Source organism: Corvus moneduloides, chromosome 6 (genome assembly GCF_009650955.1).
Source record: "Corvus moneduloides isolate bCorMon1 chromosome 6, bCorMon1.pri, whole genome shotgun sequence".
Classification (NCBI taxonomy): domain Eukaryota; kingdom Metazoa; phylum Chordata; class Aves; order Passeriformes; family Corvidae; genus Corvus; species Corvus moneduloides.
This window is the reverse complement of record NC_045481.1, coordinates 25,380,543-25,407,576: the sequence shown is the minus strand read 5'-3', so window position 1 is coordinate 25,407,576 and position 27,034 is coordinate 25,380,543. Positions and strand designations below refer to the sequence as shown.

General features: G+C 38.4%; 1 long non-coding RNA gene across 1 annotated transcript in view; it reads left to right on the top strand.

Moving 5' to 3' along the window:
* Positions 1-4,530: 4,530 nt before the first annotated feature.
* Positions 4,531-27,034, top strand: part of LOC116446093 — a 29,349-nt gene continuing 6,845 nt past the window's right edge. Inside the window, exons 1-4 of the long non-coding RNA XR_004241046.1 lie at positions 4,531-4,697; positions 4,777-4,892; positions 5,064-5,129; positions 25,010-25,121. This is a non-coding gene — a long non-coding RNA (uncharacterized LOC116446093). The remainder of the gene's footprint in view (positions 4,698-4,776; positions 4,893-5,063; positions 5,130-25,009; positions 25,122-27,034) is intronic.

The following is a 27,034-nucleotide window of genomic DNA, read 5'->3' as shown; positions in this document are numbered from 1 at the left end:
GGCTGATATTGGTGAAACATTGTGACTAAGTGCACAAACAAAAAGCCACAGTGTTTGCAAGACACATGGCATTAATGCATCTGCACTTGAAATGCTGTGTTTGCTTATATCCTCACGTGTACTGAAATGCTTATGAAGTCAACAAGAAGGACATTTAATAATGGAGAAAAACATAATAGAGAGTACGTGTGTAATGGCCACTAGCACCATATCTGTCTTCTTTAGAAATCAGAGGATTCAGGGACACAAATAAGTCAAGCTATACCTGATGAAGTGGAAATGTTTATATTTTTGAAAGAGATCATGGATGTACGAGATACCCATGTAAAGCAGGTGTGAAAGGAGTTTCAAGGCCAGAATCCTTTGGTATCTAAAATTTTTTGGATAAACTTCTCTTGTGAAAAAAAATAGAGCACGGCTGAAGAAATACAGATTTGAAATCACTATTTCAAGTTCCTTCATCTGTCATTTACTTGATAACTATGTGCTTTGTAAACCCATTATCTGTGAGCCACTAAATAGAAGGCCTATTGTGCCCTACTGTGAGAATATCTTTAATGGATTCTCTATTTTCACAGTTTCACTTGGGGTTTAGTATTCTTCCTGTTTTAAAGCCCAAGGAGTCAAAACCTTGTATTAACTGTTTTGAAACTCTGTGGGTGCAATACATCAGCTGTACATTTAATACCAAAGCCTTTGATTATGTTTAACTGAGGGGGCTCTTCTTCCCTGCCTCAGTGCCTCAGGCATTCCCTGCAGATTTATGCATTTTACCACTTCAAGGTTTTCAAAATACATTTTAATTGCTAGGTAACTTTTTCTGTAAGACTCTTGTTGATGGGGGTTTGTAATTTTTTAAAAATGTGACTGGCAATACCGCAGGTGAAATGCAGCCAGAGAATGAACCAGGGCATGGGCAGATTGTCACACACTGCACAATCCCACAGTGCTTTGCCTGTGCACATCTCTCAGATAAGTGGAATGTGCATCGCAAGGCCTTTCAACCTCTCTTCTCTGACTCTGGTCCTTTTGTGGTGAGACTTGGGGCAGGATTCCTCCCATATGTCTTCATTCCTCACATCTTACAACTCCCTCAGCCACAGCATTATCTTGTCCTTTTCCTTTTTATTAGGTGCTTTAATTACCAGACAGATTATTATGCCCTTGTAATTAGCAATTTTACTGCCAATATTACTGCATTTTTTTAGGCAGGGACTAGAGTATTTATTTCATAGCAATAAATACAAGACTCATTTGATATTTTTCTCCTCAGGAGGGCCTTCAAATGCCACTGGATGAATGTATGATCCTGATGTTTTACAATGAAAAGCTAGGATAAGTCACAATTCTCCATTTTCAATAAGGCACTTAGTGTTTTCATGTGTTGTCATTGTAGCATTTAAAACTGTAGATATGGTAAATGGTGAGCAATTAATATATTTGCCAAATGGAAGTATGGCTCACCCATAAAGTTTCCTGCTAGCAGTGTGAAACCAAACTTTAGTGTTGTTAAATAAATGATTGTTCTGTTAATAAATAAATGTTCTATGTCAAAGTGACCAGTGTAGCAGGTGAGGGAAAGAGGTTTTTTACCTGGACTTCAGCAAAGGATTTGACACTGTTACCCACAGCATCCTCATAGAGAAATTGTCTGCTCATAGCTTGAACAGGTGCATTGTTTGCTGGGTATAGAACTGTCAGAATGGGTGATGCCAAAGAGTGGTGTCAAATGGAGTTAAATCCACTTGGCTCACAATTGCTACTGGCGTTCCCCAGGGCTCAGTCTTGTGCTCAACCCTTTTCAGTATCTTCATCTGGTTGAGGGGGTCGAGCGCACCCTTAGTCAGTTTGCAGATGACACCAAATTGGGTGGAAGTGTTGACCTGCTGGAGGGTAGGATCTCTCTGCAGAGAGATCTGGACAGGTTGGCTCAATGGGCCGAGGCCAGTTGTATGAGGTTCAATAAGGCAAAGTGTTATGTACTGCCCTTGGGTTGCAACAACCCCAGCCAGTGCTACAGACTGGAAAGCAGAAAAGGAACCTGGGGGTGCTGGTTGACAGCAGCTGAACATGAGCCAGGGTGTGCCCAGGTGGCCAAGAAGGCCAATGGCATCCTGCCCTGTACCAGAAATAGCTGGGGTTTTTTTTCAGACTTGCACAACTCACAGATTAAATCAATGTTTACCATAGTAAATGGTATGTAACTGATGGAAACTAATTGCAGTGTCTCATAAACAATGATTGCTGTTAAAATTTGATCTTTATATCTTAATTTTTGCCTATCACTGCAGGACTCTCTGAGATTTCACTTTTCATGATAAGACAAGCTTCACTGTTTCCTAAATTCCCAACTGCATACTGCCTCATAACTTTGCATTAGGGCTTCAGGTATTGCCCAGTTCTTATTTTCACGGTGTAGAAGAGATGCACTGCTGAGTGGAACTCTATAAAATCTCTGAAACCTTTAAGTTAGAGACCCATGTGCCTAGATCCCTACATAATCTAGCAATAATTACTCTTTTCCTGCTATATGTGGCAGGTAGATGGAGGCAATTGGGCTAATTAAAACTGTCTTGGGGTGACTTTATGATGTGATATCCCCTATCACTGCTCTATGCCCAGACATGATTTCTGTGCCTTTCTGTGTCTTTAAAGCTGGGTGTGAGAGGAGAAAAAAAAAAAAAAAAAAAGCCAGACAAACTTTTCAAAGCAGTTTTGTGCTCCAAGGTCACTACTCCTGCGCATTCTTGTGCTGCGGCAGCCAGAGCGGAGCCCTTTGCTGCTTTTCAGCCAGCTTTCAGCTCTGTTTCTCCGGAGAGAGGTGGAGAGTTAAACTCTTCTTTTCCTGGGACTTCGTCTTTTCCTTTCCTCTCTTCTGGACTGCTTCAACAACATAGAACATACCGGGAGAAATTCCCACTGAGGCCCTGGAGGGCCCATGCCAACCCAGCTCCAAAGACAAGGAGAAAGAGCACTCCCACAGAAGGACTCTAAAATCTTCCCTGGTTTCTCTCCACTGCGAGAGGTTTTATTATTCAGAATTATTATTCTGTTCCCGTGTGTTTGTTAAATAAATAGGTTTTTTTCTCTTTCACTTTCCTCTGAGGAAAATTTTTTTCCCCCTAACCTGGTGGGAGAGGAGTGGCTGTAACCCGCCTTCTATCAGAGGACGTCCAAATTTGGACATTCTTCTGAATTTGTCTCAAACCGGGACAAAATCCAGCATCAAAACACTGAGTTTGTTGATGTATTTTTTTGTACTTCTGCTGTTAATCCTGTGCATAAATTGTAATTTATTTCCTTTTCTCATTATGTGTTTGAGTAGGGTAAGTGTTGGTCTACAGTGTTTGTGTCGTGTTGATAAGGTTGGATTCATAGCTATGAGGCTGTTGCACAGCAACGAGTTGTTTTATCTTTACATTATGACACTACAGTAATTTTTGTATGTTATACTCAAAATACTAAAAGAAATGGTAGAGGAAGGAGTAGAGCTTTGTTTTCAGTTTGCATTTTTTCAGTCGTTTTGTGTCTTTTCCAATGGTCTAAATTGTATTATACTTCCTGTCAAATTTAATTAAAAATAACGCCCCAAACTTCATACTAATTAGCTGATGGGGAGAATAAAATGTTTTTTCTGTCCATCTCTATTTTTATTCTTGTTTACTTTTGAAGTGTGAAAGGGGTGGAAAATTCTTCCACTAAAAGGCCGATGGAGATAATTGAACTCTGTTCATACAGTCCCAGGTAGAAATCAAATCCAAGACCCAGAGGTGAAAGGTGAGCTCTGTAACTACTATACCAAACTATCCTTGGTAATTATCAGCATGAGCATAATTATTAACATTTCAATTATACTCACAGTATTACATCTCTCCAAGGGGTTTAACTCCACTGATTTTCAACTTGTCTTATTTTTTTGGTAGACATCCAGTTGGAACAAAGTTGCTGGATAATATTTTTGACACAAAAGGGTAACATACTTTTCAAAATACAGGATCTATATGTTTTGTCCTCAACTACACTTGTATGCTTCCAGATTTTGATTGCTTGGTAACACTGCTTGGCATAGCGAGTAGATTCAAATAGATTTAAATAACACAGGAAATAAAAAACTATACAGGAAATAAAAAACTGTATCCAAACTCTTCTCTTGTAAAATACATAGTTTGAAATTGAGACCTGGATTAATAATAATTCATACTTTAATTTTAAAATGTTATTCACTCTTTGTCTGTTGTTTAATAATTTTTACATAGGTTTATTAAAATTTACTTAGACAACGTATGAAGCCAAAAAATGTATCTTACTTTAAAATATTTTGTTGTTAGGTATCTAAACTTTTTCTGAGTATTCAATCTTAAAATGCTTAATAAAATAAGGATTTATGATCAGTGGGAATCACATGAGATATTTTTGTGCCTTTATTAATTCTATATAATCATCTTTACTGCTTGTACATTATGGCTGAGTTCAAGTTACTGGCTATGTGAGCATCTCTGAGTAAAGGTGTTGTATTATTCTGTATTTATAGAAGTGGTACTTTCAGGAAGGGCTTATGAGAGAGACCAGCCTGTCTGGAAGAGGAATGGAGACTTCAGCTTGAAGACAGAGTATAACAGCAAAAGTGACTCACATCCTAGAGACACATGAATCAGCACAAAACAAATTAAACAAAGCAACATTAAACAGCAGCAAAGGTAGTATCCTATATTCCTGCTTCTCATCACATGGGTGTGAAAGAAACCTTGTTTAGCAACTGTTTGTTTGCTTGTTTAGAAATCCTTAAATCGTCATAAGAAAATGCCAAACATCCAACAGGGCTGGAAGAGAGAAGGTACAGGGTGACATAAAATGGAGGATGCTGCAAGCAATAATGAAAAGGAGAGATGAAGGTCAGAGAGATAAATGTCTACAGTAATACCAGGGACAGATGCTGTGGGCATGGTAGTACAGAAAGGAAATCTGATATTTTTAAATGAGGGTGGAAACTGATAATTTTAGTGTTTGTGGGTGTTGCTGAGTAGGGGATAAGTGAGAAAACATTCTCTTATTTTGTATTTCAGATACAGATGGTGAAGAAAGGTCCTGTGAACGAGATGCAGTTATTTTTTTATCTCAGCAGTAAGCAGGTGATTCAGCATCAAACGCTTCAAAAAGTGATAAATTCATTTCCAAAACCCAGTAATCATTACTAAAAGCACATCTCCAAAGAATTGAGATGCTTTTGACTCAGCTGGGAACACATTCACCATCTGAGTAAGTGTTGCAACGACTGAAGGTGGTAAAGGCCAGGTAAATTTGTTACTATTAATGTACTTCAAAAAAACTGGGAGCATCTTTTCTTCTTCCCCCAAACCTAACCAACCAACACTGCCTTGTCTATTATAAAACTCACCTGGTAACAGCCAGAAACACTCCTCATGTTTATTAGTACAAAATAGCTGAGGTCACAGTTTCCTGCCCTCTCTACCATGTTAGCAAACTAGGCAAGCATATATTGAAAAACATTAAGATGATAACTAGTAATAGTAATTTTAAAAATAAGTTGAATGAAAGAAAAATGGTGTGAGTGTGAAGGATTAACAAATATATGAGAATGGGTTTAGAATATTTTATATGGGAAATGAATAGTAACATACACAAAGCTGTTGAGCTGTTGTATCTGCAAAAAAAGCAGGTAAATTCACAGAAAATTTCTTGATCATTGTAACAGAAAACTGGAGTTTGGACCAAAGTGATTATACATCTGCTTCTGTAAATTTGAAAAAGACTTTTTTAGCCCTAATTTCCCTGAAATAAATTTATTAGGAAAATCTCCAGCTAGGGGAGTGATTATGTATCTCAAATGTATTGTCCACTGTCATCTACAGGTCTATTGCCTGCCAGCAAGTCACACTATTTTGGGCAGGAAGACAAGCAGCTGGCAGGGCTGTGCAGTCTCAGATAGGTATTTGGTGCTCCTGACCATTCTCAGCCTACTGACCCAGGGAAAATGGTGAATAGAACTGTATTTTAAATAGTTCCCAGACACAGATTGCCTACCGTGTTTGTGACTGATTAAATTACAGCATATTACCACTACATCAGCAGTGGAGTCATCCTGAACCTGGCAATATGGGAGACATGAGCTGCAGAACCATTTCATGATGATTTTGTAATGAAATTTGAACATATACACAGTGTATGAGACCATTTTATGGCTGTAGCCCTCCTTCTCTTTCCTGACAGTGAATGCCTACTCACTCCTTGGTCCACCATCTGTGTGTGAGTGTGATGCTGCCTGTCTCCACAGTGCCCATGCTTAGGAGAATGTTGTAGAGTTGCTGTACTCCAGATGGAGAAGCTGCACTGTCCCCAAAACTGATTCATGAGAAGAAGGTTAGCAAGGATCTGCTAAAAAAGAAGGCCAGGGGTAAACGATAATGATAGGTGCCTGAAATACGAGAACTGGAGCAAATGGACTGACCATCTCTTAATAAAAATGACATATGATGGGCAGGGTTTGAGCGCATTGGCTGTTCACACAAGGCACCACACAAGGCACTTCAGACAATCCTGAAAGTTGTTAAGAAATTCAGTTGATAGTACAGGTAGCTCATAGTTATTTGTATCATATTCATGTCTCTTTTTCTTAATGCTTTTTTTTATTTTTGCTCAGAAGGGATGTTGTGACACTGGGAACTTCAACATCCAAAATTACCGGGGGTAAATGGTGCTATGGAAACCTGTTTAGTTACAGCTCACTACAAATGGTTAAAGAATGAATCCACTCTTTCGCAAGAAATGTTTTAAAAAGTCTGACTGGCTAGTGCAGAAGAGGTCAGAGTGAAGTTGTTATGTAGCCTTCAATTAAAGAGCAAGGCTTTGGATTTTAACAAAGCGAGGGAGTGAACAGTACAGGAGAAATGTTGTCTTAGCTGCTTGCAGTTAGACAGCATGTAGAGGAGGGAGCCAAGAGTAAGATGTGCTAGAAGGGTAGTTGTTGCATTAGGGGAAAACAAAATAATGAAATGGGGCTATAATGGTAACAGGAACAGTGCTCTTCATTTTCTTTATCCAAATGGTAGAAATAGATGAAGAATAAGGTCAGTGTTGAATGTATTGCCTTGAGTGAGAATCTGATGAAAATGAGAAGTCTAATCCCAGGAAGAGGCAGTGTAATTGAAGTACAGATGCTTCTACAGTGTGCAGAATAGTGAATGTCTCAATCCTCTATGATCATACTTCTGATCTTATGTCATGTATATGCATTGGTGAGTGCATGTGTACAAATGTGCATGCACAGTAGGGATGTGCATTGTCATAACTACTTGTTTCCAAGAAAGTATCTCCAAGCAAAGATCATTTTGCACAATAGGAATACCCTGTGTTAACAGCAGCCTCTACAGATTTAAGAGAACCAACAGGTTCTGCCTGCACTGCACCCCAGGTGTGGTGATGGTTCCTTGGCAGCAGAGCCCCCCAGTGCCACTGCTTTTTACGCCATCTCCTGCATCTGATCCTGCAATGTTCAGCTCTGAAAGGACGTTCTTTTCTGACACACTTGAGAAATTAGGATTGTACCACTTATTTACTCCTTCTTTCCTACTACTGCAATTTTGCTTTTAGAGTATCTGATTCCTAACTCTTTTTGGTCTCATGTAGTGCTAGTGTATAACTGAGGATGCAGAGCTTCATCATTCCCCTCCACCATATCCAGCAAAACCAGGTCCCAGAGCAAGTGAGCATTTGGACACCTGAAGAAAACAACCTACTACTTTTCCTACTATACCCCACATTATTTCCACTGGCCTGCCAAAAATCCTGAAACCAAACCAAACCACAAAACCGAACAAACCGACCAACCAAAAACCACCAAAACCCACCCAAATAAAAGAAATAGGGCCATAATCCTATCTGACATAGACTGGCTAATTCTATTGCCTTAAATGTATTTTAAAGTATTTGATGATCTTGTGCTAGGACTCCTAGTCTGAGCATGTAAGGACACCTGCCTTATTTTGACAAAACTTCACTGTTCTCGGTGGGTTTTGCACTGGTGGTAACTAAAAATCTGCCTGTTGTTAGCAACTGATATGAAGAAGCTCAATATTTGCTCTGATATTTGAGTATCTTAGTTTTACAACCACCAACCAAGCTATCTCCTTTGTTCTGTCAATGTCACAGTGTTACAGTGGATATTTTGATTACATTATGTCATTTATGTACACAGAACAAAAGAGTGCAGGGAACTTACAGAACATGTGTCCTGATGTTAGCTAGACTTGTTGCTGCTCTAAATGGTTTGGCTATATGTCCATGTGCAAGATGGGCTTTGACAGCACTTATTTATTTATGTGTTATTTTTCATCATGAAGCAGCAATATATTCAGAAATGACAACATATGATCTACCTTTATAAATAAAAGGGTCAAAACAGTATCCCTGTATGACTAGAGAAACAAATGGAGGTACCCAGAGCTCTCTGCTCTTCCCATTGTCATTGGCAGGAACTGGTGGTGTTCTGGATATTTGTTCTTAACCACAAAATCACAAGGAGTCTTGTCGTGTAATTATACTGAGTGAGGACATACAGCAAAATTCAATAAAGAATAGTCATCTTAATTTTTTTTCTAGTTTCAACTAATTCCTGTGAAAAAATAGGTACTTAAATAACATAGGCTGTAAAAGCAGCAGCAACCAGCCATAGTGCATGTGTATAGAAACCATCTAATATAAATTAGTGCCTTTTAAAAATCATGGCAAACTCTGTTTTCTGTAATTATAACAAACCCTAGAGTTTTACCCATGTAATAGTAATTTTTAGTGTCTTCACCATTATTTTCCTTTTTATTTATTTAACTGCAACTAACTTGAGCAGACAATGTTAAGTGGGGAAACAGATGTAGTTAAATAGCCTGTAATTATGCCTTTAGTCATCTCTTACCATCACAAGGCTCCTCCTGCTACTATGACCAGAAAAAGTGACCTAACTGATTTCACCAGCAGCCTTGCCAGTGTCTGATGCAGAATAGATGGCCTTATTAAGCAATCAGAAAAAAAATAAATAAAAATCAACCATTATAGTGGAATAGTAATCAGCAGTGTTTATACTAGTCCCACAATGCACAATCAGAACCATGAATTCTGCTAATTGGGTACCTTTTGCATCCAGAGGTGCCTGCAATAGGAAACAAAAGGGACTTGAAAATTAGTGTTTGTAGCAATTAGTTTCTGTCTAAAGGCTTAGCCCAGTTCATGGAAGCCATGATTCAAACAGAGATTATTATAGTAACTATGGTATTTAAATGTCCTCTGTCATTATTTAGCATCAAATTTAGCATTGCAAGACTAATTTGGATTTACTCTTTAAAATATGTTTGTAGGGAATTTTTAAAGTCCCCAACTGCAAACCATTTATTTTATGCTTTATTATGTTGTTAACTTTTCAAGATTAAGAGTCCATTTCAGATTCACTGTAGAGCTGATTAAATGTGTTTGATATTGAATAGATGAGATTTACAAATTAGATATTGAAGAATGTTGGACTACTATTTTTCACAGAATGATCTATGCTTTATAGCATATTGAGGAATTTTAAACTTCATAGAAATGTAAGGACTGGAAGTTTATTATTTATAAACACAGCTACAAATTCACACCAGGGAGTAGTGGTATACAAATGCTTAAGAAGAGAAAATTAGGTATGCAATTTTTTGAGTAAATTATTAGTGCATTTTCAGATGGACTTCACTGAAAGCTCAGTGGATTATATTAAGTTGGTTTTACCTTTTGCCCTTTTCTTTCCTTTGAATCTTTAGCATTTCTGATGTAATAATCTGATAGACCTCTGTTCTTCAGTCCTTACCATTATAGACTCCCTGCTGTAGGTGCTTGAAGGACAAATTACCAGTAGTACAATTCGAGTAACCTCTTCACCATTGTATCAAAGAATCAGCTGCATGTCCTTGCTTTGCTAAAGGTGTCCATATGGTTACAGCAGGACTGTGACAATAGCATACAAAAATGCCTAGAATTCAAGAAAAGAAACCTCAGGAAGATACATGAAAAGAGAGGCAAAACATCTTTAAGTCAACCCTCAGTCTAAGCTCTGCTCTTTAAAGGTTACACTGAATAACGGAAATATATCATCTGCAATTTATTAATAAGTTGTCACCCTCATTAGTTAACTACTGTTTAATCAGTATGTGATTAACTGTGTGACCTTAAAAAGATTGTTATTAATACAAAACATTGCATTATGAAACCATTAAGTTATAGGAAAATATTGGTACTTTGAAGACAATCAAAATGATAAGTGTGATAGTTTTTAGAAATACTATACCAACATTTCCTCTGACTGATTGCATTACATATTGATAGCAAGTATCAGTATGTAGTGCAATCAGTCAGTGGAAAATGAGTGAAATGTGAACTAATGAGAGTTAATTGTCTCATATAATAGCAAGGACACAGAATTCTATCAATTAAATTAGTCTGAGTTGAAACAACTATCAGTGTAATAATGTTGATAATATCAACCAAATTAGATGTAATGAAATAAATGGTATGCTAAAGATCAAGGATACCCATTGGCTTCAACCCCCACCTCCTGCTAACTAGGGAGAGAGCCTCATGACTTTGGGCTCAGTTTGCTTCAAGTTCTGCCTAAAGCACAGCCTGAAACACGTGGTTCTGTACTCAGGGCACTGGTATTGGGGGCTTTGTTTTAATTATCAAAATTTGCATCTGGCAAAGGGGGTAGCCCTCTGGGAGGTGGAGGCAGTGAACAAATAGTAGTGATAAGCCATTAAAGACTATTGCTAACTTTGGCACAGCTGTTGGTTAGAGCAGATGTGGTGGGTGAGACGTGCTGGCTTGAGCACTCCAGGTGTTGAGCCTTTTGTTTTATCCTTTGGAAACTACTACAACTGAACATCTATATTGTGTAATCAGTAACAATGTCATAGTGCCCAACACTGCTTTCTCTCTCCTCGCTTAGTCCTGTTCCTTCCACTCGCTCTGAGGCAAGGCTTCCAAATATGTTCCAAAGTTGTTTGCAAACAACTAAATGACATGGGGACTGAATGATGAGGGTTAGGTTTTCAGAGAGATGCTGAGAATACAGTAGCTCCCATTGAGGCTGAGGGGAACACTGGGATCATCAGTCCTTCAGCCCTGGTATTCAGGAGTTCAACTGGAACTAGAGCCTAACATCACCCACTTCTGAGCTTCCAGCCTCTGAAATTTCTGCTTTGCTTTGTATCGCTGTTTCACCTCCTCACACTCAGTCTTTGTGATTCTGTGATCTAATTCTCAGGACCAAGAGAAGCCCATTAAAAGACAAGTAAATCCACCAGTCACTCCTGTAACGGGACTTGGGATTATTAACAATATGAATTCTCAAAATTAGTAGAGAACTTTGATCTGGGTTCATGCAGTAAGGCAGAAAGGCATTTAGTTGATTATAATGGTTCTGATAAACTGATCGCTGACAATCCCTCCTCAGTTAACATCCTAGAAGCATAATCTGATAAAATAAAAAAACCCAACCAGGGCCAGAAATTGAATGTTAAACAGACAGTGACTTTTATAAGTTTAAAAGTGAAAGAACTTGATGTCCAGACTGAGTGGGAGCATTGTGAAAGATTCAAAGGTGAAAACTTTGTGATACAGTGAAATGTTGTCTGTAATGCCCACTTTCTGCTCTAAGGCCTTTGGACCGTGCTATCATGCAGTGTTTGAGCTGGTGAGACATGGTAAAATAAGCTCACACAAAGAGAGCAGATAAAGGACTCGAACCATAGAAGGAAGTGAGCAGATAAACTCCAAGGCTGGCAAAACAGGAGAGACCAAATGTGTGCAACTTCAGAAGCAAAGAGAGGAAATAATGTTAAAAAGGTCTGTGTGGCCTGACTTACCACAGGTAATAGTTAGCCCTTATGCAGTGTTCGCTTTGCCAACCTGTAGAGCTACTCACGGTCTAAGACAAAAGAAACACAGAAAAAAGTCAGGGCCGCACAGCTCATAGGTACTACCAAGGTGCTACTACTACTTGTGATATGTGCTTATCTGAAACTGCAGCTCAGGAAAGCATTATAGAGGGAGAATGCCCCAGCCAAACTGCAAAATTTGGCTGATGGCTTTCATGCTGATCTTGTGAAAATCTGTGACTGTGTATGAATGTTTGAATTGGCCATTTGTGACTGGATGAAGGGAATTTTTTTTATCCATGACAACGAATTTGATGCGAGAATGTTATAGCTGAGCCATCTTACTGATATCCCTTTCAAGAAAAATTCATCTCCTTGTGATTATACAATCACAGGAAGCAAATGCTGGGAATATCACCATGCTACAGAAAGCTTCTGCCAGAGGAGGGGAAGGCACCTAAATCATACACAGTGCTGAAACCACATCACTGAAAAAACATAATCACCCACTAACTACATATTTTATTTATTGTTTACAAGGCGCTTGACACCTCTTATCTCAAAAGTTTAGGGGGATGCTGGCAGATTCAACAGCATGCCACTGAGCTCTCACCACAGGCCTCTATCATCAGTATCCAACCACGGTGTGAAGAACAAATGAGAAGGAATGATTCCATTGGACTGGGCATTAAAAAATGCCATTTCAACAGGAATATGAAGTTTATTTTGAACCTCCTGAGAAAGGATATTTAAAGATGGAAGGACCAGGAGTTTCCAGTGGTGTGGCTGTCTTAACTGATCTGTGATACATTAACAGCATGATCTGTCTGCAGTGACAGATGCAATACAGTTCTGGAAGTGAGACTGGGCAACTAACCAGGGACATGAATGGTCCTAGATATGTTGAAAAAAACAAGCACATACACTGACATAAGACCTAAAGATAAATGGTCTTCAGTAGTAGAAATACAGTCAAAGAAAAAGGGACTCTCAAAAACTAGCTGACAATCTTATTTAAACCTTCTATGAATGGAAAAACATTCAGGAAAGAAATTAGGGCAGCACTAAGGGGGTAATAACATAGGGAAGGCTAGTCAACATGAAGATCAGATAGATGATGGATGGATTGATGAGATCACAAAGATATGAGTCAAACTAGAGAAGCATCTGGAAACTGCTACAACATCATCACAGGTCATGCTTGAATATGCAGATGTATTTCTGAAGTTATAATAATCAGTGAGTGAATAAATTTGTTAGCTAATTCTCATAATACATAAAGATAAATGAAATATTTAAATTGTATCAATAATTAAATTGTAAATTTAAATTGTAAATTTAAATTGCAAATTTAAAATGTATAAGAAAATATTTAAATTGTAGAGTCTTACATGGGATTACCAATGGTTGTTTTTGGTGGACCTTTCAGTTCATTTTTTTCATTCTATTTTCCACTTAGCAAGACTATTATCTTACCTATTTTTGAGTTGCAATTAATTTCATCCCCCTCATCTGTTAATAGACTTTCTTTCATGTGTACTTCCCTAGCCATAAAAGCCTTTTTAATCTTCCCAAGCCTCTTTTTACTTATTCTGGATTTGATGGTAATGCTACACTATGTCCTTGATAATTAGTTATGTTGCCCCAGGAGCAGGCCAGGTAATTAAGCAGGACTTGGAACTCTGGTCTCTCTCTGTGCTCTGCTCCTGAGAAGAGGGCTGGACTGTGGCTGTGTGCCCCCAGTCTAACCAGTAATTTTGTCTGACAAACCAGAGGGAAAAGCATTTGGCAGATACAGTGACTGATTTCCCTGATGATTTGCATGCAGGTGATGGGTCCTGCTCTCCATGCCAAATTTTTTGCTGCACAGGAGAGCAACATGCAGCAGGTAATGAATTACTTTGCTGTTTCTGTGAGCCTCACATTCAACGTTTTTAGTGTTCTTAGTCTTGAGCTAAACGAGGAAGTCTCAATGCTGTGGTGGCCAGCAGGCACATAGGTACTGTCAAAATGTTGTGGTCAGGCAACCTGTGCAGGGAAACAGCATCAGGTCCTGGTGCATCATCAGTGCAGTAGCATCCTTCTATTTTTTGTCTATGTGTTCCGGTTTGGCCAAATTTAGAAATATATATCCTCTGAGAGAAGGTACAACCACCCCTCCCCCCACCAGGTTCGGGAAAAAAAAATAAATTTTCCTCGAAGGAAAGTGAAGAAGATAAAACTATTTATTTAACAAACACACGGGAAAGGAAAACAATGTTAAATGGTAAAATCTTTCGCTGTAGAGGAAAAACCTGGGAAAGTGTTCGAGTCCTCCCTTTGGTCTCCTCGGAGCTGGGGCTTGGCCCAGGGCCAGGCCCTCTGTGCCCGGTGGAAAATCCTCCCGATGTGCTCTGATGTTACAGCAATCAAGCAGTCCAGTAGAAAAGGGAGAAAATCCGAAATTCCAGAGAAGGAAAAGTTCAACTCTCAGTCTCTCTCCGGAGAACAAGAAACTGGAAAAAACTGGCCAAAAGCTGACTGGAAAAGCTGCAAGCCGGGTGCTTCCTCGCTCCTCTGCCCCAGCTGGAAAAAAAAACCTGCTATCTTTATGTGACCTTGAACAAGTTGCAAACTGCTCTGAGAAAGTTTTGCTCAGTTTTTTCTTCCCCCTCTCAGGCTCAGTTCAGAGGCATAGAAAGGCCAATAATTAATTTCTGGGCGTAGGCAGCGATATGGGATACACATCATAAGGTCACCCCAAGACACTATGTCATGTCAGCTTTCTCTGTGTCTGAATATTTTAGACTGGTTTGCTAAGGAAATGGCCCTTGTAGGATTTTACTTCATCTGTACACATCTCTCTGCCTACATTTTAGTTATTTCTTTTCTCCCTTTCTCGTCTTCCCTCTCCTCTATAATTTTTCAGCCTATTCTCCAAATCCAATCACACAGGAATAGAGAATCCAAAGATGTTTTGAATACAGGTGGTCAGGTAAGGAAAAGAAATCCTGTGAAATCTCCCTTATTTCACATCTCTTTATAATCTCAGATACATCAGCAATACTGCACAAAGCCCATGTTTAGGTTTCTTTTTTCCACAGGAACTATCTGTGGTTCATACACTAGTTCAAATTTAATAAAACTTTTTCTGAGAGCTGCATTTTCTTCTTAGGTTGTTTTGTTTTTTAAATCAGATACCTTTTTATTTATGTCTTACTATTCTGTTTTCAGATAGCTTCTGACTGCTGTTTCTTTATTTTTCTCTATGAATTAACATGGTTTCTTGTTCTGGGTCATAAAAGTTTGTAACTTGAGAACCTCCTTAATACACGTGTGACTGTATTCGTTATCCAACAGAGGCACAGGAGGTCAGGTTTTCTCCATGATGGCTTTTACAAGCTGGAGAAATAATTAGCCTTCCTTGACCCTGTGTGCTTTGTAGTCAGAGCTGTTCTTCTCTCCAGGTTTGATCAGTGTGTGCCATTCCACATGCTCGGTGGGACAGGAAGATTGCCATATGTGGCCAGCAGTCTGCCCTTGTACAAAATTCAGCCTGTTGCACTGTATTGCCATAAACCCCTGAAGCATTGTCCACTCAACTGGTGAAACTTGCAGGGCAAACCAGTGGGATGAATTAATCTGTAGAAGGAAAGAGCAGAAACTAGATGGATATTTTCTCCATAGTTAATACTAATCAAAAATGATGGTATGGCAATGTGTCAGGATATTTATCAAAATGTAGGATAAAATTCTAGATAGTCTTTACTTGGCTCTTCCTATGTTTTTGCCTCTATTCTTCTGTCTTGAATACTCTTGTGAAAAAAACAGCGGTTATGACATCTGAACATGATGAATTTAATGACCTAAAAATATGCTATTGTCCACAACTGTAACTGCTTTCAAGTAACCTTCACATTTGGCGGCTGCTATGTTTTATCATGTATGCTGTGGCTCTTTTTTTCCCTCCCTTTGCTTTTGTATTGCTTTAAAAAGACAACAGAACATGCTGTGAGTTAATGTTTCACTTGTAAAAGGTTATGGATTAAGCTCAGCTGGTTTCTCAGGCTGACACAGGGTTCATGATTAGAAGAATGAAAACAAACATGAATTGAAAATGTCACTAACCTTTATTGGGCCCTGAAAATCCCTAAGCCTGCATGACAGGAGGCTTTCCTGTTTTCAACAGGATAAAAAAGATTGAAACAAAACAGCACGGATCTTGGCTATTTACATCTTTTAATGAATGCTCTTCACGTTTGGGTCCCTTTGTCAATCTCCCAGTTTTCAAGGGTTTAGCTGTGAAAAGTGCGGATGGTATCACATACTCTTATAAACCATGGAGTAGACATCTGTCTAGGATGCTTTTCCCTCCAAATTATGCTGAGTGTAAAGGACCACATTTTAAGCTTCATTTGCGACTATGCATGTATTAAGGTATCCAGTCTGAGTGTTCAGCAGCAGAAAAGCTGAATAAAACTGTCTCTACATAATGCAACCAATTTTATTTTAATAAAGTAGATCAGAGAAAAAATTTACAAACTCTAGATGATAGTGTAGTTTGAACTTTCAAACTGTTTATTGAAAAAACCCAACCAGCCTATTCACTTAAAAAATAATCAGTTCTTGCTCTCGTTGCTGTGGTAGAACATGCCCTGTATTAGCAAGGGCAGCAGGAACACAAAGCCAACACAAACTGGCCGGAGTGGAAACCAAAAGTGTCATTGATCTGGGAGCCTTTGTTCTGTCAAGAGCACAGATCCAGGTCGAATATCTTAGATCTACAAACCGAAATGGCATGGTATGACTACCCTTCTTTGGCACTGACTCTTCCATGCATTAGGGAAGAGTCAAGCATCATGTTTGCCCTTATGGACCCAGATATTCCCTGCTTCCTTGTCGCCTTACACTGCTCAATTGACTTTTTTCAGTCAAATCACTGAAAATACAGAAGAATTATCAAATGTTTTTTCATTTAAGAAGAAATAAATGTATATGTTTCCCTTCATTTTAATTTTTTCTAGCTGCGTGTTTTAGCAACAGCTGTACCATTGCTTCACTGATTTCATAGGTAACCTGAGAAAATACTTTATGGAGGAAGAACACCAGGGGATCCTGCAGCCAAATCTATTTCCTTCTCCTGATCTATAAATGTCTGGTGGATATGGAATTTTTGCCTCACAAAATCACATTTACCTTTTTCACAAAGTGAAGTGAGGCAACATAGACCCATGCTTAGTACATAATTATTTAACATATCCTACTATTTCATGGTGCTACTCTGACCTGTAACTGAGATTTAATGAAGTGCTTTGGCAGAGAATTAATATTAGGGGGAACATAAACCTGCAATTTTTTAGTCTCACTTCATCCAATTATAGTTTGTTCTTACATTACATAATCTATTTTACAGTTTTCAGTGGAGAGGCAAGAGTGAGATCTTACAATATTTAATGATGTCTAAGGTTTTTTATCTCTAGCTATTTTAGCCTTTTGCAAATATTGAGGGAAGTCATATTTGATAAAATTTCCTAAGGATTCTTAATAATTTAGAACCCTAATCCACAGCTTCAAAATCAGCTGAGGCCTCAGTTTCTAAAGGTACGTGGACATGTGAATTCTATTTATTGAAAGTGATAAACCAGATTAACTGAGTTAAAGACAAATGTAATAAATGGCTCAAAAACTAGAGTTTTGGTTCCTTAAACAGTTGAACTGAGGTTGACCAAGAAGGATTTGCAAGGCAGGATCCAACATCCAAGTGTCTTGCCACACATTGAATACACATTAACAACCCCACATTCTCTAAGTGAAGGGAAAAATTTCGGAGCACAGTGAAGATCTACCCTAATTATCCATGGGAAGAAATACCAAGGAGCATTAGGAACATGACAGTCAAATGAGTATCATGCCTTGCCAGTTACTGGATTGCCTCTGTCCCCTGTCCAAAGTCATCTTGGAGAAGAGGAACACGTGTTTCTGTAACCTTGTAAATCCATAATTATGTGTGAAGGGTGAGGTGAGTCTCTGATGGGCTTCTACAGAACAGGGCAGCTTGATGCAGTTTGATGGCTAAGATGCTCACATGGAAAACAGAAATACAGAAGTCTAAAGGTGACTTGATCCTGATCCCAAGGAAACACTTGTGATATTGCTACTACCACTACTACTACTGACTGGGGTAAGAAGGGTTGGAATGCGGGAATGGCCATGCTTTGTCTGAGGTTAGACGTCCTTGGGGTGTATTTGACATGCCAGCTCTTGAAGGGAAGGTAGGTGGTAGAAAACCTTGTCTGGGAATGTCAGTGCCTTTAGATGTGAGATAGACATCAAACTGTGAGTACTTTCTTTGTGTTGAAACTCACTTTCCTAGGAGGTTTCTCTTGTGGAAACTTGCAGAAGTTTTGAGGATTTGAATTTTGTATTTTTGGCTTGGGTTCTTAAAGTTGTATCAAGATCCTGCATAATCCTCTTGAATCTAATTCATGGAGGCAACTTTTTAAAGATACGTAGTGTAAAAGTACATGGAAGCACTTTACTTTTATAAAAAAGGTGCATGGGCAATTCACTTTGTTTTGGTACTATTTGTACAGGACACGTACAGATTTTCAGCATAAATAAGTCTGAATTAGACCCTTGGTCTCTTCAGTACCCTTATCTATCTATTTGCCTTAATATATTTTTAGACACTGAATACATGTGAAATTAGGCATAAAAGCCCAATGGGCCAAAGTTCCAAAGGCACTTATGCATCTTTGTGAATTTTTTTTATGGCATTTTACTGCCGCATCACCTGCCACATGGTAATAGAAATGTGGAAAATAAAAGAGAAAGTGATGATGTTTTCATTTTGTTTTCAGCGATAATAGTTAAAATCACATACTATTTCTCTGGAAAAAAAAAGAACCACACTGAGCAATGTAACACCGTTTAGTTTAATTTGATAAGCTCTTGAGAGCAGTTTCACTTAATACATGGTTCTATATAATGTCTTGGCTTAGTCTCGGCTGTGTGAGGGTGAAGCATGAACTCAGGCATAACTCACTGACCATTGTTTTCAGTCTAAAAAATACATGGGCACACCTGATTTATAACCAAAGTAAGGAGCTAGTGACACTTGGCATGTGGAAATTACTGTTTTGCTTGGTGCCGGTTTCTGCTAAACTTTACCAACGTACTTTTGTCTTGGTCCGAGCACTTTTGACTGTTCAAGGAGAAAGGTTTCCTTCAGCAGAGAAGTGAGCCAACTGTTTAAAGGGTGTTTTTTTCCCTAATAAAATTTTACAGCACTTTTATGTGAATTTAGTGTTGGTGAAAGGCCCTGCACGACAGCCCAGGGAACAGAGGCCCTAAGTTCGTTCACAGACCATGCGCAGTGCAGACAGGGGTAGTAGCAGCACTCCCGCCCTTCCGTACTCACACGTGTTCTTCACAGCCCAAACATGATTACCTGTGGTGGATAAAAGATTGATGTGGTCTCTGATGCTCTTCTGTCATTTGATTTTCATCTGAGACTGCCACAGGGCTACAGCCAGATTCCAGGTGTGGACAGGTTTTGTGGTGCGGACGCCTGCACATAACCTTCCTCTTCACCAGGTATACAATAACTTCTACCAGGTAGTCTTTTATTTTAAACCAGTTGGATTTGCACCAGTAATCTCCAGTGAGTGAAACATCTTTCTTTTAGTCCAGCTCTTTAGCCCAGATGAAACGTGATGATTAAAACAGTGGAGAAAATGTTCTTACATAATAGAACTAGAATAGAAATGCTTATGTTGGCATCACCAAGAGTAGTTCTAACACAAAGTGTAGGGGTAAATTTGTATTATAATTGGTGTGCACCTCAGAGGCTGCATGCAGTATATTCAAAGGCTGTAACTCCAGACAGCAAAGATGTTAGAGACAAGGAGCCCTGTCAGAATTACTTGGACTGCACATAGGCTGAGGCTTTGCATTTGACATACATACCCTCTTGCATTAGCTGGACAGGCTGTCCCACTGGAGCCCCAGCCGGATCTGAGGAGGTCATATCACCCTTTTCCTCTAAAATGAGAGGAGGTTGGCTGCTGTACATTAAGAAGCCCAATGCTGGGAGTGATGTCAAGGGACAGGGGAAAAAGATATCACCACTATAAGGTGGGGGAGGGTGTGGGAGACCAAGCACACTCAACACCGTGGGCTCAGCAGGAAAAGAGGCTCAAGCATTTTTGGGCAGTCTTAGGCAAGAAAACCAGTATGAAGGTGGTTCAGCAAAGACATGGTACCTCTAGGTATAAAAATTAGCACAGCTCTGAGTATCTACATTTTTTTTTTACAGATATCTTGAAGGTTTAAGCATTGAAAACTGATGCAAATTATGGCTGAGTTTTGTGGACTGCTTTTAGCAAGTTAAGAGAAGAAATTGTGACATTTTGACTTTATTTTGTCTTCTTATTGAGAATTTTTGAAGTTACATGAATTATGGTCTGTGAAACAGTCATGGTGAGGTAATTAACATTTTCACTGAGGCTTTAAAATACAGGAGGAACGAAACACTTAGGAATGGAAAATGCACTTCTCTTGGCCTGGCATTGGCATTTACTGGAGCTCAGAGGAATACTTTCTAAGGAAAAACTTAGAAAACTCTTGTTATTTGTGTGAGTAATATAAAGATTACTGGTTCTCTTGAGGACCTGTCCCATTGTGAACTGAGATTATATGCCTCACTTCATATTTTCCTGGTGATTCAACTGTGAGGGACTTGACTCTTCATTACTAATTTTCCTTAAAGAGTCATTTAAAACTATTAAACCTCAATTAATTTGAGTTTGGATTCAGTACAACTGATTATGTTTAGAATTAAATGCAAAAATTCAATGATAAAGAATTTATTTTACAACAGTGTTGTATTTTGTGATGATGCTATTTCAATGTATACACAAAAATATGGCTGAATATTTTCTTATTTTCTTCAATGCTCTGCTTGGATTTCTGAAAGACCTACTGGAATCTTGTAATATTTTTTATGCTTAGTGTTGCATACATTGAGAATTGGGAGAAGAAGGGTTTGAGAGGAATTGTGTCATTCACCTGTCCACCAAAATCCCACCTATAAAGCATTCTTCCCAGATGGCACTGAAATTTCTGTGTGTTTCCAAGCTCAATTTGTCTTAGACAAGCTTATTTCATTGCATTTCCTGTCATGGCTCCCTCCAAGTGCTTTGCACACAGTACTTACGTATGTTTTCTCATTTAGCAAGTCTTGTTGGCAAGTTATTTCAAGTAATTCTGTTCATGATCCACAGCAGGATTATTATAGATTGATGCATGACGGTGTCTTGGATTCCAGGTGGAACAAAGTCATTAGGATATGAACCTGCATACACACACACTGCTGGGAGGATAATTGTATTTGGTTTAACAACATTAATTTATTGAAATAGGCTCATTATCTGGCCCATAATTTGCAACCCGAGTTTAATGTGTCTTTTTCTGTCTCTCCTTTCTCTTCCTCTCCCTTGTACCCTCTTTTTCTCCTTCTCATCCCCTCATCCCTGCCCTCTTTCTGTCTCTCCCTGAAATCATGGGCAAGTAGCAGAAGCCTGAGCTACCATCTTCGCTACAGTTTGAAGGATGAGTACATGCAAATAACACTCCCTTGGATTTGTGCAGCATCACCGGTGACTTTTGAGGCCTCTGTGGCTGGCATGTATTGTCCTTGGGACAGTGTCACTGAGATGATGGAGAACTCTTATAAATGTGGGCCACCTAAAAATAGGGCAGCTACTCAGTAACTAAGCTCTCACCGTGCTTTGCTCCCCATAAGGGATGCTTAGATGTATTGGGGCCAGCAAAAACTCCCTGTGCACTACTTACAACCTCAAAATAGAGCTTATGCTCCATATAAGTGGCTCCAAAGACTTATTCTGGCCCTCTGTGCTGGAAGGACTGTTGTGCAGCATGCGTGCAATGACTGCATCCTGATGAGGAGTGGTGTCATCTGATGCTAAATGACAAGGGAGCAAACCAAACACAGGAAGGTCTTTGCTTGCTGCAACAGCTGCTCCCGCTGCTAATTGATGCTGTGTATCTGTGGCATCATCCCAGTGCTTATTTTAGGCTGTTTCCAGCTGTGAAGGTTTTTGTCTCACAGCTAGTGGTATCTGTGCAGCTGGCAGAGTGAGGTAAAAATAAACACAACTAATTCAGCAAAGCAATGAGAAAAATATACAAAGAAATGTAAAAATAATGTAAGTCAAGGTTATTTGGGAGAGACATCTGAGTTTGAGCAGAGAGTGACTGATCAGGCACAGAAAAATGTTGATCACCTGCCTGTGACTATCAAGAGAAGTGGAAGATCTTAATGTGAGTTTAGGACTTACTAAATTTGTTGGGTGACGAAATTTTCCAAAGACCAAGCTCTGATGGCACTATTGACAGTTCCTCTACAATGCCCTACACATATGCTTAAATATTTACTGTGAGGGTGGCATTTTGAAGAATGAGAATATATTTATTAATATATTATTTTCATGAACTCCCTGCCTCTTTCCCGAGTAGCAGTTAAGCAACTACTGCTAATAAGAGCCCTTTTTTGTCCCTCTTTTAGTTTGGATAGTTCCCCTTAAGAAATAAAATTTGTACCATCAAACTTACTCCTCCCCTCTCCCCACCTCTTCGTAATACCCAAGTTAAAAGAGCATTCAGGATGGCTGCAAAGACACTATGCAGATATATGAGACCCTAACCACCCGCTTCCCTTATTTGCAAGACAAACCCAACTGGTCTGCAGGTCTTCTCCTGCAGTTTAATATCTCACCTGTTTGAATTCAGCCTGTATATAGGCAATTTTAGAGGAAAAATATCAAAGTTGATTTCCTACAAATTCTTAATAATATTTAGACATTCTGACTATTGTAGGAACCTTGGCATTGGAAAATTGTCATGAAAAGAGAAGACCTGATGCACAAAAAACCTACTCCCTGGGTATTCTGTTTATGTGCTTTTAATTACCTTACCTGCTGGTCAAAACAGCTATAAATACATGTAACCACAATTATTTTAGACCTCATTAAACAGCTGAATGTATGAAGTTCTGGCAATTTGTCTTGAACTTTAGTGACTAGAAACATAAATACTTATACAGTTATTCCAAATATATGTTTCCTGGTTCAAACTTCAGTTAAATCTAGTGAGTTTTCCTCCTTAAAATAGAATTTGATTGATTTCAGTAAGTTTTTCCAGAGATATCTGTATTTTTTATTCTTGTAGTTGGCTACTGTGTGGAAAATGTAGGTCATATGTTTGTTAATGCCAAAACCACCATATAGTTTCATTAACTTAGGAAATGAATTCTACTTTTCCAGAAGGAAATATATCAACTACTGTTTTGCCTCAGAGTTTTGGATATACCACCACAAGCTGTACCTCAGTTCTGTGGGTGGGAATCTGCAGTGCCAGATTATAGCCTGAAAATGCCAACCTCTGCTTGTTTTAAATATGTAACAAATTTCTTCTTGCCAGAACTTAGGGAACTGCCATTCCCAGGTCAGTCACATTACCTAGAATGCAAATATGTTCTACTTACAGTAGCGAGACATGAACTAACAGAAAGGTAAAATAAACGAACTTTACTTGATTTTATCAAGTTGCTTTACTTGATAACCTTGCTCAGCTATTTTATTTACAATATCATTAAGTGCTTTCTTAATGCATTCTGATCCATTTCATAAGGGGAAACGCTACCTAGAAACACAGAAACAAACATTGCAACAGAAAAGAAGCAAGTTCATAAAATAATATTTAGTTAATCTGCAACGACAGAGAAGTCCCTACTTGATCTCTTTGTTTCAGGATATCCATTTCCTACAGTTTCCAGTAAGTTTGGATCCTACACTGGTGTAGAGATATACTAATATTGTTATATGGCAGTGGAATATGATATGAAGTCATATCTCTTTATACAAGCTTTAAATCTAAGTTGTTTGTCCAACATCACCACATATAAATTGATGAATTTAATATAAACATTGATAATTGATATGGATTCATACATTGATGGATTTAATTTTAAAAAAAATCTTTCAAAGTAGCTACAATTAATTTGTGTTTAATATTCCACCACAGTGTTCTCTCTGAAATAGAAAGAAATTTGTCACACTTTACTCAAAGGAATACTTTTGTGTTCATATTTAGGACAGCTCAGTTATAGATATGTGAGTAAATAAGTAGAAGTTTTATATCCACTCATCTCATGTTCAAACATCTTCAGTATTGAAAAAAAAAAAAGTCTGTTTTGAGTTTTACAGAAAAGTATATGAGTGAAGCTCATTAAAAATGGATTTACACTCAATAAGTCCTGGCTGGTAATGGGACTTTTTCTCTTGGGGAAAGAGTGTGCAGTGGTTAAATTTTCAAAGACATCTACTAAAAACATTTGTTTTCATCTGGATTCATGATTTTGTACAGTACATTTTTTTGAAATGTGTGCGATTCAAAAAAACCTAGACAATGTTCAACCTGTGAATGAAGCTTTCCAGGATACGTGTTTGCACAACCAGAGGATAGATGACATCTATCTAGTGCTAGAGGAGGTTTTGTCATTAACTCCTCTGAGACCAGGATTTTATTCAGTGAGTTTGCATTTTGCTTTAGGGTGGGGCAGTAGAGTTGAGAGCTCACATAAAGATGCAGCTCCTGTAAAAGCCACTTTTTGAAGCCTGTGAGAAACACCAGTGCCAGTACAAGCAGAAAAGCATCAAAGCGCAATTTACACAATTCCTTAAACTCTAACATCTCTTCACATTGTTGTTCCAAATCCTGTATCTGATGAGGCTACATCTCAGCAGCTTATGCCAGACAGCCAAAATCCAAGAGAGATACCCCCAAATTTTGCCCACAAGCCTGTAATTGCTGCAGTGGAATGAGTGCTGCTGAACAAGAGGTCTCCCCATTGCTAAAACACTATCCTTAATACATCCCCTCTCAAATAAAATCACTCAGAATGATTTCCATGGATGTCCTACCTAAAGGGACAGTGACCCAAGGAGAAAAAAGCCTGAGAGGAGAAGAAAAACTTCCTTGGATAAATAAGAATCAATGGCTTAAAAAATTTTTTTTTTCTTTTTCTTTTTTCTCAGAGCATCCCATTCCTTTTATCAAGCCACCTAGGTAGATTCTTGAATCCACCTCCTGGAAAGGACGCATAAACCTGCTGCCTGAGCTGTCTTAAGAGCTTGATCAAGCAGTGAGGTAAGTGCCTTTTACTACATGGAAACTACAAGGTCAGAAGGGGAAAAAGTACTGACAAGATGGTGATTATGAGCATTAATCATAATAATATCAAGGTTTTATTTAGCACTTTTCATCAGAAGATTTTAAAGCACTGTAAAAAAGAGATGAGTCTCATTATCTCCATATTTTAGATCTAAAATGTGACCTCCAGTATGTTAAGACTTGTTCTCTGAAGGGGTAAAAAAAAGACTTCTAGAATCAACAGTACTTATTCTTTGTTAAATTTCTAACCAACACAGAGAATGTTTTTAAATCTACTATTCTGTGGGTTGTGTAAGGAATTTTAATTGCTTTACTAGTAACTTGATATAGAACTAATGAATAAATATAATTTTTATCAGGATGCTGCCATCAGCTGATAGAACCAGTAAACTGACATTTGCAGGACAAATTCAGAAAATTCTGTTAGCATGTTCAGTTCTGTTGCTGGTTACTGCTTCATTTAGTGGGGATTGGTAACTGGATATCTGCAATTTGCAATGCACAGTAAAAGGATCAGCTTAAATCACCTCCATAAAGGGTTTAAGCCAATCCTTTTCCTTTGCCTTTGCATAAACCTTTCAGAATATCCTAGCTAAGATCTTGCACACTAACTAGCAACCGGGAGGTGCTTTTTTTCTATTAAAAGAAGATGATGCTACCAGAAACAAATAACTGTGCCCTGAATGCCCCACAATGGAGTTATGCTGTAAAACCAGGAATATTACTGTAAGCTATTACTGAAGGGCAAATTTTTACCTTCTGCTGTCAGGAAAATATTTATGTTTTATTGTGTTAGAAGATAGACCTTGACACCTATCAGAAGAATTTTATCCTAGGAGAAAAGACTTATGGCTGCAGACCTGCAGAGAACAAAACTCAGTGTTCGCCTCTCCGCAATGCCTCTGGTGTAGGGAGGCATAAGAATTTGCTTGGGGTTTTGTTTCTGCCTGGGGCCAAGGCTGATCTGTGCAAGTGAGTCTTAATGAGAAGAGAGATTTTTCAAAGTTGTGAGGAGTTTTAAATATCCAGGAGGAAAGTCAGAAATATAAATAAAAATATAAATTTGTCTGTGTTCAGAAAAAATGGCGTTACTGAGGCAGTATTTGAGAAGGTTTAAAGTCACCCTATAGAAAATGCAGGTTTGAGACCTGAATCTCAGGAAAATTTTGTGAAATTATGTTGCTATTTAGAAGGAGGTCAGTTTGGAACAATATTGTGAACACTGACAGTTACAGCTTCTGCTTCTAGTGTAGGGCTTGACCCGTTTTCGTTTATGCAAATAAGATTTGAGATGTGGAGTACATATGGGAAAAAAAAGCAAAACTGCTACACTTCAGGAGACCATGTGTCTTCCTCCAAAGAGTGAGATCTTTTTGTGTAGGAACTGAAAATATTTTTGTCTTATAGCAAACCATCATGTGTTCTGCTTTTGACTAAAAATAACTAATGCCAGACACAATGTCTCAAGTATGATCTGCTCTGTTTTATTTCTCTTTCATTTGTTTTTTTTTGTTGTTGTTGTTGCTTGCAGTCATGATAAGGAATAAACAAGACTGATCATTTTAAGCTCGCTTAAAGCATCAGATTTTTCAGCTCCATTTGATATAGACCAAATAGATCCTGCACCAGCTGGGCTTAATTCTGTTCATGAACTTTATGTTCCCTGGCTCTGATGAAATTGTTCTTCTAAGAACTTTAGCTCAAAAAGGTCTTATCTATGTGAAAGATCAAAGATACTCAAAACCCCATACCAAACTGCCCCCAAACCTACATCAATATTGGTTCCAATTCCATAAATTTAATGGTTTTAACAAGAAAATACGAGCTAGTATTTCAAATATGTGTCATGCCAAACCAAATCTGAATTTGCTACAGAAACCAATACAAGT